The sequence below is a fragment of the Canis lupus genome, chromosome 13 (genome assembly GCF_003254725.2).
Source record: "Canis lupus dingo isolate Sandy chromosome 13, ASM325472v2, whole genome shotgun sequence".
NCBI lineage: Eukaryota > Metazoa > Chordata > Mammalia > Carnivora > Canidae > Canis > Canis lupus.
The window spans coordinates 59,950,495-59,966,649 of NC_064255.1; the positions used below are offsets into that span (position 1 = coordinate 59,950,495).

The 16,155-nt window shown below is 34.0% G+C and overlaps 2 protein-coding genes across 22 annotated transcripts in view; one reads left to right on the top strand and one right to left on the bottom strand.

Annotated features, from left to right (window-relative positions):
* CSN2 (casein beta) overlaps positions 1-16,155 on the bottom strand; it is a 113,355-nt gene that overhangs the window by 73,593 nt on the left and 23,607 nt on the right. The window lies entirely within an intron of this gene.
* The window catches only part of STATH (statherin), a 55,586-nt gene that overhangs the window by 7,119 nt on the left and 32,312 nt on the right, over positions 1-16,155 (top strand). For 2 of the 21 annotated variants that reach the window (XR_004812545.2, XM_035710848.2), the window contains one exon: positions 2,519-2,941. The exons of the other annotated variants lie outside the window; for them this stretch is intronic. The gene's annotated coding sequence lies outside the window, so the exon portion shown is untranslated. Of the gene's footprint in view, positions 1-2,518; positions 2,942-16,155 lie in introns of those variants that run through there. 21 annotated transcript variants of the gene reach the window in all.

A 16,155-nucleotide genomic window follows, 5' to 3' on the forward strand; every position in this document is an offset into this window, starting at 1 on the left:
TGTATGTGTGTGTGTGTGTGTGTGTGTGTGTGTGTGTGTGTCTCATAAATAAATAAATAAAATCTTAAAAAAAAAAAAAATGAAAGCAGCCCCAGTTTAGGATTGGAGCCTGGTGTAACTCTCCTAAAGTGTGGTTATTTATCTCAATGTTTCCAAAAGGAAAATGTCCTGGTATGATGAAGGGAGCAAGGATTTGGCTTGGAACACTTTTGTTTGTGTTCTGGTTCTGAGGATTACATTCACATGACCTTGAACTATTCCTTCTTTTATTTTTTTAAACTTCTTTTTCTCAAGGACAAAACGGGTATATGATGACACTTCATCAATTCATAGAATCTGTGAGCTATTAAAAGATATATTACATTAAAAATTAATTAAAATTGCTGTAATTTACAGCTGCAGCCTGCCCTGCCTCTAAATCTGTGCCCAATATTATTTAAAACTTTATCTTCTAAAAATGTAATCTTTGGAGCCACTGCATCAATAATATCTGGGAAATTGTCAGAAATGTAGAGTCTAAAACCTCACCTTGACCTACACAACATCAGAATCTACATTTTAATAAGATCTCTGTATGGTCATAACGCAATAAACTTTGAAACTTCCTAGGGGATTCCGACAAGCAATGAGAATGGGGACAGCTGCTCTAATATAATACCAATAATAAGAAATGGAAGTATTTCCAATTTGATTTTAAAATGTCAATTTTACCTAAAACAATATTAGATGTTCTAAATTCTATGCAAGTTTCAATATTTCACTGAAAACTAAAGCAGTTTTTTTGGAACTAAAAGAAGACTGTCTTGCAATTCAGAGATGAAACTGTTCTAGAGGATTCCATTATTTTTAATTGCACATGGAGAATTCATTCACCTTGAATTCCCTGTTGCCATTAATGACAGAACAAAGAATCTAAACTTGATTCCATAAGCATTATGTATCGCTGAGTATATTAGAGCAAGGAGGAGGAATATACTAAAACTATTATTTGGCAAAAATTAATTTGGATGAAATGAATAGAGTATAGTTAAGCAGAGAAGTGGTGGAACTGATGTCTTGGTGATAGACTCTGGAGAAATATGAGAGAGAGACCCTACGAAAAGGCAATCGATAGATTTGATGCTGGGTTGGATGAGACACTAAATCAGGGAAGGAGGGGAGAAAACAGATGCAAGTTATCAGAATTGGATTAGCAAGTAAAAGTGCTGAGCAGTATGTGACAGTGCTCTGTTGTTGCCCATTTGTTTGCTGGATCTGTTGTCATTCTTCAGGAAGTTCGGCTTAGTGCATGTTTTGCTAGGTTTCAGTAGGGATGTTAAAGATACTCTAGCTATGTTAAGTTTGAAAGACAATAGCAGTTAAATTGAAAAGTGACCAGGGGAGAAAAAGAAGACAATAGAAGTTCATTCAATCCATTTTTCTATAATGATTCGGTATTTTTTAATTCTCCAAAGTAGTAATAAAAGTAATCCCTTGATATGTAATTAATTTGGCTAGGAGATTTGAAGACATGGAAATAAAGGAATTTGTTAAGAGAGTGGAATGAAATATTGGGAAATAAATACAGTTCCTTGTATGCATTTAAGGAAATAAGGGTCAAACAAATTTGTGTTCATGAGCTGTTACTTGACCACATCATGAGCACTCAGTGAGACAGCCCCTAGAGATACAAGTACCAAGCCAGAGTCCCTGCACTCTACAGCTTATTATCTAGTTTTAAAGATGGATGTAAAAACAAGCAAGCATCAGTCAGAATATCATTTCACAAAGAAGTGTTGTGAGTGGATGGGTTCCTCAGGCCTATCAATACCAGCAGGTCCATGGCACCTGGAGGGAGAAGGATCTAAACAATGAAGAAGGCCATTGAGGAACTACCAAATTAATTTAGGATGAGAAATAAAAGTTTGAGGAAAAAAAGAATAGGGATAGCAGCAATTTACTGCAATACAGAGTCTGATTGTGCAAGTTGTATAGAATGATACTGGTGAAGCTATTTACTGTGAATGATTTTAACCATGGCAGGTTTTGGTCAGGGATCCTTTGTCATCAAAACAAACCCAAAGGTAAATAAGGAGAGAATTTCGTTAGACAAAGTCCATTGCTTTGGGAGAACACTTAAATCTCAGAAATCTGCAAGTTTCTCAAAATCCAATAGAAATGGCTTTTCTTTTACAGGCTAGAGAGAATTTAGCAAAGATCAGCAGAAACTTTTGAGGGGAACTTAAGCAAGCAATGAGAGATGGCCAATAGGGTGTGACACAAAGTGCCTACTGTGGCTAGCCCATTCTCTGGAACATCTGATAAAGGGCACACTCCATCTTTAGTGCTTGTTCAGGCTTGGGGGAAAGCAGAGCTCAAGGAAGGAGAGAAGCCTGATAAATATTTAATTTGGCAAATAGGCGTCTGTGAACACTTAGTCAGTCTCAGAGGATATCTAGATGCAGTTTGAAAAGAAGTGTTAGCAATGTTTGATATTTAATTCAAATTTAATAAAAATAATATTTCTCTTTCTCCACAGGCTTGGTGGAAAGTCCTATTTGCTTTCTTACTCAAAATGATTCTTCCTAAAGAAAAATCCTTTAATCATCTAGTAACACTTATTAGCCCCAATATACCACATACACCCAAAGTATTTGTAAAATTATGTTTTGGAATTTAATTTTTTAACAATACAGTTATATTTGCATTATATTATGCGTTATATCACAATTTAAAAATAATTGGATCCATCATAATTTCTAGATTTTCCGTAAGAAAAAAGAAATCTAATCAAATAATGTTACATGGACAACACACACCAGAGATTAATGATCAATATTTTGAAAATAGTAATAGTAGTCTCTGAACTATTGGAAAATCTCCTTTTCTCCTCTGTGTTAATAACATCATTAAAATGTTTAAAAACCTTATGCATAATAAATTGATTATCAAGCATATACAAGTTCTCCCATTGTATTTGTTTCTGGGGTAGCCATTACAGATTATCAAAACTGGTGGCTAAAATCAACAGAAATGTATGCTCTCACGGTTCTGTTGGCAGAGGCTTGCTCTTCTGACAGTTCTAGGGTTCAAGCTTCACCTCTACCTAGTTTCTAGCAATTTATTGGCAATCCTGGAATTCCCTGGTTTGTAAATGTGTTATTTCAATCTCTGCCTCTCTTGTCTGCAAGCAATCTTCTCCTTCTGTGTGTCTCTCTTCTTATGAAGATACCAGTCAAATGCACTACTTTTTGTTTGACTGCAAAGAATCCTGTCATTGCAGTTTCCCTTGTAGTATTCCATTCTGTTTATTTCCCCTTGGCCTCCTTCCTTTCGCACTCACCTAGGCTTCACCTTGGATCATTTCAAATTTTCTCTTCATATCACATTGACTCCCTGCCTTTGACAATCCGACCTGGAAAAGCCTAACCCCGGAAAATCTTTAAAAATCTACTTCTTGGGACCCCTGGGTGGCTCAGTAGTTGAGCGTCTGCCTTCAGCTCAGGGCATGATCCTGGGATTCTGGGATCAAGTCACACATCGGGTTCCCTAAACGGAGCCTGTTTCTGCCTCTGCCTGTGTCTCTGCCTCTCTCTCTGTGTGTGTATCTCTCATGAATAAATAAATAAAATCGTTTTTTAAAAAATCTACTTTTGCCACTCCTTTCCCTGGCAGCTACATTATAAAGGATAAAAAAAAAATCTCCCAACTATGTAATTGTCCCCTTTTAGCTTATGTTTTCTATTCTTTACTAGACACTCAGAACTGTTCATCAAACATTTCTTTGTTGGCGTTAGTTAGCTGTAATTTCTTTTTTGTTCTTCTCAAACCAAAGGCATTTGGTCCTGTTAATTAAATCTTCCTGATCAGAAGCCTCTTTGTTTCTCTTTCTTGAACTACTTCTATATATTCTACACTGACTCCCTTTTCTCAGAATTAATGCTGATATTCTCCAGGGTTCAGATCTCTGCCTCTTTTTCTTCTGTACACCTTCTTCCTCTGTTATCTTGCCACTCTGAGGACTTAATTCCCATCTATTGTCTGATGGTGCCCAATGGTCAGACACGATCCTGTATTTCAGCCTCCAAATTTAGACTGACATACCCAATTGTATGCTAGACATCTCTGTATTTTTATATTTCCCAAATTACAATGTAGACTTTGTGAATATGTGTTCACTTGAATCTCTTATCCACAGAATGTATCCTTTGGAACTCACATTTTGTAGCAAATTTATCAGGTCTCTATTTTTTTGTTATATTAAGATGAAACAGGAACATTATTATTTAATGTAGCTGCTTTTGCAGGTAACTATATAGGCTTCTAGGATTTGAGCTCTCCCCTGGGACTCACCGGACTCTAACTTTTCTCATTTGGATAAGTTAATTATTAGAGACTTTTTCCTACTAACTGGAGTAGTTAAAAAAAAAAAAATTAAAGTGGAAAAAGGTAATATAAAACCTCAGCAAGTACTACATCCTTAGGACACCGTTCTTAATGAAATTGCATTGGCTCTTCATTGAGTACATGCCTTCTAAATGAAACACCCTTTCATTTTCAAGGACATGGAATTGAGTAATGGAGACAATGTACTTTATTTCTCTCTTTATTCCCAAGTTGTAGGACATGTTCTTGCTCATTAGTCTTCTAAAACCATCTCCTGTTCGTAGAGTATGAGAATATAGTTAACATAAAAATACTATTTTTGCTTTTATCATTTCTTCTTACTTCTGTTAAGCATAATTTGTGCCCTTCCTATATCATTAAATTAAAAGGAAGAATCAATAATGCCTATACATTTCAATTTTCCAAGGTAAAATAGGGATACAGTTACATTTAGCTTTAGTTTTTACACTTCTTCATTTAACTGACAATAGCTACTTGTCAATTTCCAAATGTCTTATATATATTTAAAGATATAGTCTCTTCATTTCTATATTACTCTCCAAAGGGTCACATAACTCATATATTCCCAGTGCCTTTACAACTAACTGCTGTTCAGATGGTTAAATGGAAAAAAAAAAAAAAGAAAGAAAGGAAATAGAGATAGAAGGAAAGAAAAAGTAAAAGAAAAAAAAGGAAATCTGGTCAAACATACCATAATCCATTTCAAAATAACTAGTACAGGGTGTAGTTTTCTTTAAAAAGTATTTTTGAAGGGTTAATGAATAGTTATGAAGGGTGTAATAAAGATTATGCTCATTGGGATAAACCTATATATCTATAATGTTTAGGAATAGCTTGTGAAGATTATTGATATAAATTATCTAGTTGCCCTCTTCAGACATAGACCCTTTTCTCTCTATTAGCTGAAAAGGGACTAAGGGATATAATTTCTGGTCCGACTCTGGAAACATTTCCTTAAAATATGTGATACAAAATCAAATTTCAAATTTAATTTTGAGTTCAAACCAATAGGCAAATAGCATATTATTGAGTCTAGCATATTTAATCAAGAATAAGTAGAAATAATATTCTGTTTTCATTATACTTAATCATCCAACCAAAAGGAATTAAATTAAGGAAATGAATTTGTTTAAAGAGGTGGTGACAAGAGTTATTTTTCTATCACAAGCAAATATGTCACCAGCCTCCCTTGAAGGACATGAGCCTTCCAACACCCAAACTGAGTGGATTAAATTTCACATGGTAGGATTCAATTTGTTAAGTGTGACATGAATAAAGTTCTGACCTCAAGGCATATATTTTGTTGAAGACAAATTTATCAAATCAAATCTCTCAAGACATTAGATTTTGGTAGGAGCTATATTTATTTTATTGTTATAAAATGCTAAGACAAAGACGAAATAGCAGGAAATAAGTATTAATTTAATAAGTCAAAATAAATATGGTCAATAGTCAAATATTAATTTCAATAGCTAAAATAAGTAACAAGGCTCCAATCTTATTTCAATATTTACCTCCAAATATGAGAAAATGGAGTTAATAAAAGTTTGGATTTTCCTTTTCATACAAGGATGTCCACCTTGCACATGAGGTTTTTAAAATATTAAAGATAATATTTTATAGAAACACATATAGCATTTCAATTCATATCTACACTTGCTTTATTCTAACAGTGTTTTCTCTCATTGACCTCCTTTGTGGAAAATATTGAGACCATTAGATCATCAAACGCTTAGTTAGACCCTTCTATATAACTCAGCCTAAATCTGAATATTAGCCTTCCCTCCAGTCTCAAAGATATCTGGATTTTCCTCTACTTCAAAAGGAACTTCTCTGCCTTTTTGTTTCCTACTCAACCTATTTTTTTTCTTAATGATGGTAGCAATGATAAAAGTAAGAAAGACAATTATAAATTCTAAAATTTACTGGCCAACTTTACTGTGCAGTGTGATTTATATGCATTTTTCACCATTTTTTCTCAACACTATTACTATAAGATCTTGCAAATGAGAAAAATGACACTGAAAGAGATTAAGTAATTTGCACTTGAAAGTCTCTTTTATTCAGTTCTGTTAGTGGTTTTTCTTGGAAATTCTCCTCATAAATCTCTTCATTTAGTTATTTCTCTGAGGTACTTTCCTGTACTCATCTTCTTTTTCTCATACATAACATTAATGTTCTATAAGTTTCTGACCTCAGTCTCTTGATCTGATTGCATTTTCCCTATATCATCTTACCCACATGAATACCGTGTATATCTTAGGACTCCCAAAATATACTCAACTGTCTCCTAAACAGCTCTGCATATTTGCTTATGTCCCAGAATAGTAGGTAAGCATCTTGAGGGCAGTGTCAGTAACTTTCCATTTGAATTCCCTGTACTCTAAACTATATTTTATATCTAGCTGCACTCAAAGATTGTTTCAAATTTGTCATTTCACATCTCTATATTGTAGGAGAATGAGACACCTAACTTATTTGGGGCTTAAAAATATACTTGAAGAATTTGTCAGAGACTCTGCAGCTTTGGGTTTCTCTCATTAGTATGAACTGATAATTAAAGATCATTGGAGGAGATTTAAAAAACATAAAACAGGAAAATGCATTATAAAACTAGGCTATGGGTTACATCCTTAAGGTTTCTTTGAGATATCAACATCTCTTTGTTGAGCTTTCTGAATGCAACACCTTGACATTTTCAAGAGCATAGCATTTCGTCTTAGAGGAAAATGAATCATCCCTTCTTTATTTGAGGATAGCAACACAAATTCTGACCTATGACTTTTATAAAATCATCCACTGGTCATGGCACATAAGATCATAGATAAAATAAGAACACCATTTCTCTACTTACAATTGCCAGATATGATTTCTTAATGTCAAACATTATCCACATAATTCCTATCTTGTTAAATATAATTCAAGTATACCTTACAGAATAATGACACTATAATTTAGTATTCCAATCTAAAATGTAGAATGTGTTAAATCTCAATGTGGTTTATAAACATTTCTATTTATATGAAAGTAGGATTTGAATTTTAATTCCAAATTCCTTATGTTCACTTTATTCATATGTTCCTTCTGATCTCGGTAATGTGATCTCAGAGTCTGTAACAGTGCTTAATATCTGTTGTTTGAAAGAATAGAGGAAGAAATACAAAAAGGAAGAGAGAGAGAAAAGAATGAAGAAAAACTTAAAAGAAAAAGAATATAATCAAACATATTGCAATAAACCTTGAACATGACTTAGTAATGCACATTTATTTATTTATTTTAGAAAGAGAGAGAAGTGGGGAAGGGTAGAGGGAAAGGGAGAGAGAAACTCAAGTAGACTCTGCCTGAGAAGCCAAGGCAGGGCTTGATCTTACAACCCTGAGATTATGAGCTGAGTAGAAATCAAGAGTCAGACACTTAACCAACTATACCTGCCAGGCACCCGAATAATATATATTTGAAAACTCAGTCTGATTTAATAGGTATTTAGAGGGAGCCTATCTAGCTACAGTACTTAGAAGTCAAATGCAAAATAATTTATTTGAATTATTTAGCTGCCTTAGATATTGATATCGATTTTATTTTTTATGATCCAAACAAAGGATACTTGCCAAAAGGGAGAATAAGCTGCTAATGTATTGTTGTGAGTACTTGTAAGCTTATTTATTGTCTAAAAAGTCTAATATATATTCTGTTATAATTATTATATTTTTAACCTCAAAATATATTATCTCTTGGCTTACATAAATGGTCTTTTTGAAAAACTAACTATTGTTTTAAAGTTTGACATGAACTTTTCTAAATTATTTTATTCTTATATCTAAGTTTTACCTCTTCTCTATATTTTTATTTTCAGCATTATAGTTTCCTTTTTTGCATTATTAATAGCACACACTAGCTACTCATTCTTGTTTTATTCAATCACTGTATTTAACTGATTTAATTGTTTAAAAGGGGCATTTTCATTTTTTTTATGTTTAAAATTTTATCCTGCAATAGGTTTTTTGAAAGCCAGCAAATAAGATTTTTTGGTAGGAAAAGATCACTTTCTTCTTGATTCTAATTTAAATATAATATCAATGAAAAGTAGTACTATGTTTGTATTTTTTTCTTACATCATGACATTGCTGAAGATTCTGTACAGTGCCTGTATTTTGGAAAACTTCATTACGATATTCCTTTTTTAAAAAGACCTATTTACTTGAGAGACAGAGAGAGAGAGAGAGAGAGAATCAAAAGCAGGCTCCACACCCAGCACACCATTAGACATGGGACTTGATCTCATGACCCTGAGATCATGACCTGAGCTAAAATCAAGAGTCAGATCCTTAACCAACTGAGCTACCCAGGGGCCCCTTCATTAAGATAGTCTTAATATTTCTATCCTGAATAGTACCCAATGCTCTTAATATAAGTAAATGATGAAAACTGGCAGAGAAGAACAAACTAAAATAATGGATGGGTCATTATTATTTCTTCATGTGTTTGATGATTAAAATTTTTTAATAACCAAAAGGAGTAAGTGCTATTGCCCACCAAGAGACATGTTCAAGAAAGTTCATAGCAGTGCTATTCATAAAAGAAAAAAAAAGCAAACAAACAAATGTCTATCTGCAGGAAAATAGCTGATTTACAGTTACTCAAACAATAGGTTATTTAGACAATGGAAATAAAGCAATTATCACCTCATGTAATAACATGGATGACTCTTACAGACATGAGTGAAAGAAACCAAGTACAAAAGAAAATACATACTGTATAATACCATTTGCGTGAAGTTCAAAATCAGGTGAAACTACCATGATTTAGAAATTATGACAGTAGTCATCTTTTGGATGGATTATTGAAAGGGGTTAGAAGTGAGCCTCGGAGGTGCTGGAAAGGTTCTGTATCTTGACCTAAGTGGAGGTTACCCAGGTAAACACATATATAAAAGTTTTCCCATTTTAAACCTGTGAATGGTACATACATTTTTCTCTTTATGAATATCTCTTAAAAATGGCAGGACGGGAGCCTGTTAGCAGAAATGTAATACTTCCATTTTTAGGTGCACTATGTTTCTATACTCTTTTATCATTATTGACATAACAATATCAGAAGAAACCCATTTCTTATTCTCTGGCATTTTTAATTAGAAGAAATAATGAGAATTTTGTAAGTTTTATAATTACAGAATATCCCTCACATTATCTTTTTAATTTTCATGTGTCCAATTCAAATGTGGTTCATTTTCACAGATAGTAGATCTAAATTCACTTGCTTACAATTGAGCTACAGAACTATAGCAAATGATCCCATATTAAGGTTTTACCTTCTTTTTCATAAACTAGTAGAAAGAAGTTAACGATTTTCTCCAATCCTATTTCTCACAGTAGAGAAACATTATTCTACAATTTTTGATTGCGTGATAGTTTGCCACTTCTTCCTTTAAATATTTCTTCAATCTGTTTTTTTTAAATAATTTTATTTATTTATTCATTCATGAGAAACACAGAGAGAGAGGCAGAGACACAGGCAGAGGGAGAAGCAGGCTCCATGCAGGGGACCTGACGTGGGACTCGATCCCAGGTGTCCAGAATCAGGCCCTGGGCCGAAGGGAGACACTAAACTGCTGAGCCTCCCGGCTGCCCTTCAATCTGTTTCTCAATCATCACCCCATGCCATCTCTACAAATGAGCGCTTACTCTTACTACCAATCTATTCACACAGTCTTCAATGGCTATCCCATCTGCTATTTTCCCCTCCTTCAGTCCTTTTCTATGTTGATCCCATGGTGAATAATTTAAAATACAATTATTCTCAGCTTAATGTCTTCCATGCTGCCTGCTGACTCCAAAATGAGATATAGATAGACTCTTAGCTCCTGTGGGCCTGTACCTCAGCTCCCACCAATCTTTCTCTCGAACTCAGCTCTTTGCTCTTCTCCCACACTACAGCCTCCCTCATTTTTATGTCAGAGTTCCAATACCTCCCATTTCCTCACATCCTTGTTTCTGTAATTATCCTCATATTGTAGGATGGGGCACAACATTTCCTCCAATCTTTACCTAGATGTCCCCTGCTTTACTAGTTTAGGTGATAGGAACATTTCAAAATCTCATAACATTTTTAATTTTAACTATATTTTCTCCACAGCATTTTGGCTCACCTATCTTGTATAAATTCATGAGAAATTCAGCTCCTTGAAATCAGGGAATATAATCTTAATTTTGTTTGTATCACTAGTTTCACAACATTTTGGGACACAGAATGATCAATACATGTTTAAGGAATGAGTGAGTTAGCACTTTATCACAGCTACTTATTAGGAAGCAAATAAAACCAAGTGTCTGTTTATTACCTTTATTCTTGTTCTGGTGGTTACAATGTCTATAGCTACATGAGAAAACTTAGAGGAGAAATTCTTACTAATCACGTTAACAGTACCTAATATATTTGTGATCTGGACTATGTTTTTATCTATGTTTATTAAATTATATTTTTCACAAATTTGTCCTCAAATTAGCTTAAAAATTTCCTGAAGAAGACCAAATATATTTTTACACACACACACAGATATATTTGGCTGAAAATCAAAACTGAAAGATTGCTCAATAAAGACAGAGTACTTTTATTTTTTAAAATTTTATTTAAATTCAATTTGCCAGCATATGGGACAAAGAGAGCTTTTAAATGTAAAAATCATTGGAATAAAAGTCAGTATTTCTTGACCTGAGTCCAATGGTGTCCTTAAGCCCATCACATGTCTTCTCCGGATCTCAATTCTGCTTCTGATAAAACTAGAAGAGACTTCTACCTCTTGAGAGAGAGAATAACTCTTGTTATTCGAACTTGGAAAACATCTTTACTTTAATCTATATTTACTACTAGTTTTATACAAAGTCTTTAAATAGAAACAGCTAGTTTGGTATACAAATTATCCAATGATCTGCATCAAATCTATATTTAATCATTATAGTGACTCAGGGTCAGTTGTAATTTTACATTCAACCACATTGTAAAATTAAGGTATCGTTTTTCTCCTTGTCTTCCTATAAAAGTTAACAATTCATCTGAAGAGGTAGGATCTTTTTATTCACAGGAACTATTTACAGTCTATTTTTTCAAATATTTATGCTCTACTTCAACAGAAAAATCATTATAAAAAATAGATACTACATTGTAAGAATTCTCTGAGAAAATAGAATATATAATCTTGCACTGTCTAAGATACTTAGCGTTTATTTTATCTTCAGCATAGGCATTGTAAAAATGCCAACTTGAGGGAGCTATTTATCCCTTTTATATCCCACCATTTTCAAGAAAAATAAATGGATTCATCTGAAGAAATTCTGAGATTTTGATATTATTATGTATGGTATATGCCTAATTGAGGATTGTAAAGACATTTGAGGTACTATACATTTTTAGTGTGCATTTTTATAGGATTTTATATAATTTTTACATTTTTGATTATTTAAGTGGACTGTAATGAATAAGATATATAATGCAATGTTATTAATAAATTTCATTTCTTATAACTTTTTCCAGTAACGTGATTTGATACTTCATAACACTTTGATAGGGTGTAGCAATCAATGTTAAGGCTTCAAAAGGGTCTTCTTATTGTGGTGGGGTGGTTAAGCTTCTGCCTTGGCTCAGGTCATGATCCTGGGGTCCTGGGATCCCACCCTGTTGGGCTCCCTGCTCAGTGGTGAGTCTGCTTCTCCTTCTCCCTTACTCCTCCCCTCACTTGTGCACTCTCTTTCCCTCTCAAATGAATACAGAAACTATCTTTTCAAATGGTTTCTTACAAATAGATATGTTAAGTAGATGAAAAATAACTACGCTAAAGAAAATAGGCAAAATTTTGTCCAAAAATAATATAATTAAAGAATAAGAGGCATGTGGCTTCCGAGAAATAAATTCTAAAGGACGTAGGGATTAGTGCTCAACCTCTGTAATTATCAGGAAAATGCAAATTAAAATCAACATGATATATACTACCATACACATGCTATAATGGTTAAAGTCCGAGTGACTAAAAAACTAAATGTGGACTAGGACATAGAGTGATAGGAATGTTCACATATTGCCGGTAGGAGTGTAAAATGATTGCAAATGGTATGTTGAAAAACTGTCTAGCAGTTCATAAAAATATTAAATATTCATCTACTATATGACTCAACAATACTGTTCCTCTGTCGTATCCAAGAGAAATAAAAAGACACATCTCCAACAATCCTTGCACAAACCATATTGTGACATCTTTTTTCATGATAACCCCAAACTAGAAATAGCTAGGATGTCCTTCATCAGGAGATGGATAAAAAAACTATGTGGATTCTTGTAATAGATTACTTAGCAATAATTGCAACAACATGGATAAGCCTTAAAAGCATTTTGCCATATGGAAAAAGCTACACACCACAGAGTATACATTCTATGATTACATATAAATAATGTTCTAAAACAGGACAAACTAATTATCAATCAATTCAGGTGATTGTTTCTGAGAGGAATGATCAAGAGGGGAAGGAAGGGGGGAAATGATGGGGTGATGGAAATGATACATACCTCCACTCTGGTAATCCACTGACCGATAGACTCAAAATATGTGTATTCCACAAAACATAAACTATACCTTAATTTTTATAAAGCTCTTAGTTAGTGAAGAGATCGCTGTCAATACAACTGAAGTTTTGTTTTCCCCACTCAAGTCCATTTCCCACTAAGCTCCCTGGCAGTAAGCGTGATTCTGAAATTTGTTTCCTTCCCTGGCATTATTTTATACTTTTACTACACATGCATGTAGCTATTGGAGTGAGCAGTAGGTGTTTAGTTTAAAAGTGTTTTTTTTTTTTTTTTTTGTGTATGAAAGCAACATTTTGATTTTAAAATGAGAGACAATGAGCATGGTTTGAGTTGGCATCAACATTGCATTTATGGGTTTCTCAAAACATACCAAAAATGTATTGAATTAAACATTTACACAAATAGAAATGATTATATATATTTCTCATAAATTATTCTTCACAGATCACATAATTTAATGCTTTTTTTTTCTACCAGAGACCACTTCTTCTCAGACTTAGAAATTAATGAAAGTTTTCAACTCATTTCCAATGAGTCAATGTTTGATAACCAATTACTAACATTTTTAATGATAATTGACATTTTTTAAATCATTCCTAGCTCTTTTTAACCTGTGTTTGAGTTTGGCTTCCATTCTCAAAGGACTGTTGGCCTTTATGCTTGTTTGCTCATGACCCACCTTTTTATTCTTACGGATTTGCACAAACTCCTCCACAAATTATTTTCATTCTGGACAACCTGATTCTTATATTTGAGGACGTTCTGTATAGAAGTGTCTTGATGAACTATAGATATAATCACTGTAATGTATTAAACAAATGGGGATGCCTGGGTGGTTCAGTGGTTGGGTGTCTGCCTTTGGCTCAGGACACAATCCTGGGATCTGGGATCAAGTCCCACATCAGGCTCCCTGCGTGGAGCCTGCTTCTCCTTCTGCCTATGTCTCTGCTTCTCTCTTCCTGTGTCTCTCATGAATAAATAAATAAAATCTTTAAAAAAATACAAAAACATATGATTACAGGTACATAAACATGCCCAGTGAAATAATACAGGACATCCTACTCTACTATAGGACTTTCCTTTCTCTCTGTTTACTTATATTCTACTGAATTTCTCTACTGTAAGCTTTTTATTTCTGATGGTAAAAGCTTCCATTTCTTTCCATTCTCCTATTAGCTATACATTAGCATCAGCAAAGGTTGAAACCTCAAAGAGTTGACACTGAGAGGGGCCTTGTATTCAGTAGGTCCTTTAGTAATTTTCATCAATCGCATTAGGGAATTAAACATAACTGTACACTGTTTAATCGATATTCCAACTTATATTTATGATTGGTATCTGAAACAACTTTTTGTGAAACTAAGCTCCTGATGTGTTTCCCACAAACCAGCCCTTGTCTCCTTCTTTTTCATCTCAGAAAATGGTAACTAAATTATTCCCCATGATTAAGCCAAAAATCTAGAGTAATTACTGAACTCTTCTTCTTTCTGATACCTTTCTCCTTATCTATTAGATTCCATTTGCTCTGACTTTAAAGTATATTAAGAATATGACAATTTCCCATCATCCCCACTGTTGCCATGATCATGTGCCTGGAATATTACAATAGCCTCTAAACTCCTATCTCTTCTCTCAATTTTTCAGTCTATTTTTCCCCAAGTCATCTTGTGCTTGACATCAGTTTCCATTCAGTGTAATTGTTTTCCTGAAATCCTGGCAACACCATGAATTATGGCCTTATTTCCTCTTTGCCTTCATTTCCACCAAATGCACTAATTTTAACCCACACTGGTCTAGTCAATATTTCTGAAACTTGCCAGGTATACTCATACACCAGGGCATTTGCAGCTGAATTCCTCTTGAGCTATACGCAAGGTTTACTTCCTTATTTCCTTCAAGTTTTTACTCCTCTGCTCAAGGCGGCACTTCCTGACCCCTCACCAAATAGTGAACACCTCATCCCTACCAATATGTCTTATCCTCTTTCTTCTTTCCCCAGAGCATGCATCGTAATTGAACCAACGATTTATTATTTATCATGCATTAATATCTCAACCGGTTAAAATACAAACTGTACAAAAAACAAGTTTTCTTTTGTTCACAGCTTTCTTCCAGATGCCTAGGGTAATATCCAGCACATACTAGGTACTCAAGAATTCTTCACCAAATAGTGAGTCAACTTCAGTATCTATCCAGATAATTTGTTCATAGTAGATATGAAAAGTTCAAAGTACATCAAAGATTTTGGAGACCTTTTCACACATGGTTCAAATTTTAACTGGAGCTTCATAAACACATGGGTATTACAAGGCAGAAAATGTGGTGGAGAAGCATTCCCAGTTGGAAGGATCATGGGACATTTCATACTATGCTCTGGAAAGATTGTGATGAGGCATAAGACGTGTCACGAAGTAGGACCAGAAATGTCTCCTGAGAAGATTCTGAATGACCTTAAATTCTATGTTCAGTATCTTGAACATTACCCTAGACAGTATAAGAAACCATACAAATGTCTTTCTAACCGAAACATTTAGAAAGAAAATATTTGTGAAGAAGGTGTAGAAAATGCATTTTAGAGATAACAAGAAAATAGAGGATCTATTAGGAAGCCCATTACAATGATGTAACCAATGGAAGATAAACTGGTGTAGAAGCAATGGATTGAAGAGATTAGAAGGAAAAGCCACAAGTATGAAGTCCTCCAAGAAGTTTGGTAAAAGAGTGAAAGGAGGAATGTGTAACGTAGCTAGTGTGGTGGAGCAGAATGATTAGATGTATGGTACCTGTAGCCTGAAGAATTGAAGACACCCTAGACAAAGAAAAGGAGCCCAGTATAAACAAAGTAAGTAAAACGGTATGAGGAAAAGGGGGTAAACATATAGGTAAGTTCTTAGGTGGTGGGAGAGGTGCAGATGGACTCCTTATAGAGAAGTAACCCATAGAACATTAACTGGAGTCACAGAAGTCAACAGCTATCTGGTTTTCATGCTCTCAGAAATTAAAAGCAATAGGTAAAAGCAGAAGCTGTTGCTGCTAAAGGCAGGTAGTCTTGACTGTTAAGTGAAATGAAAGCATTTACTAAATATCAACCAGTGTCAGGCCAACCTAAGTGGCAGATAAGCGACAATGTAAAATTCAATTTCTTCTCCTCCGGAGGACAAAGTTACTTAAATGATTAAAAAAAAAAAAAAAAAATAT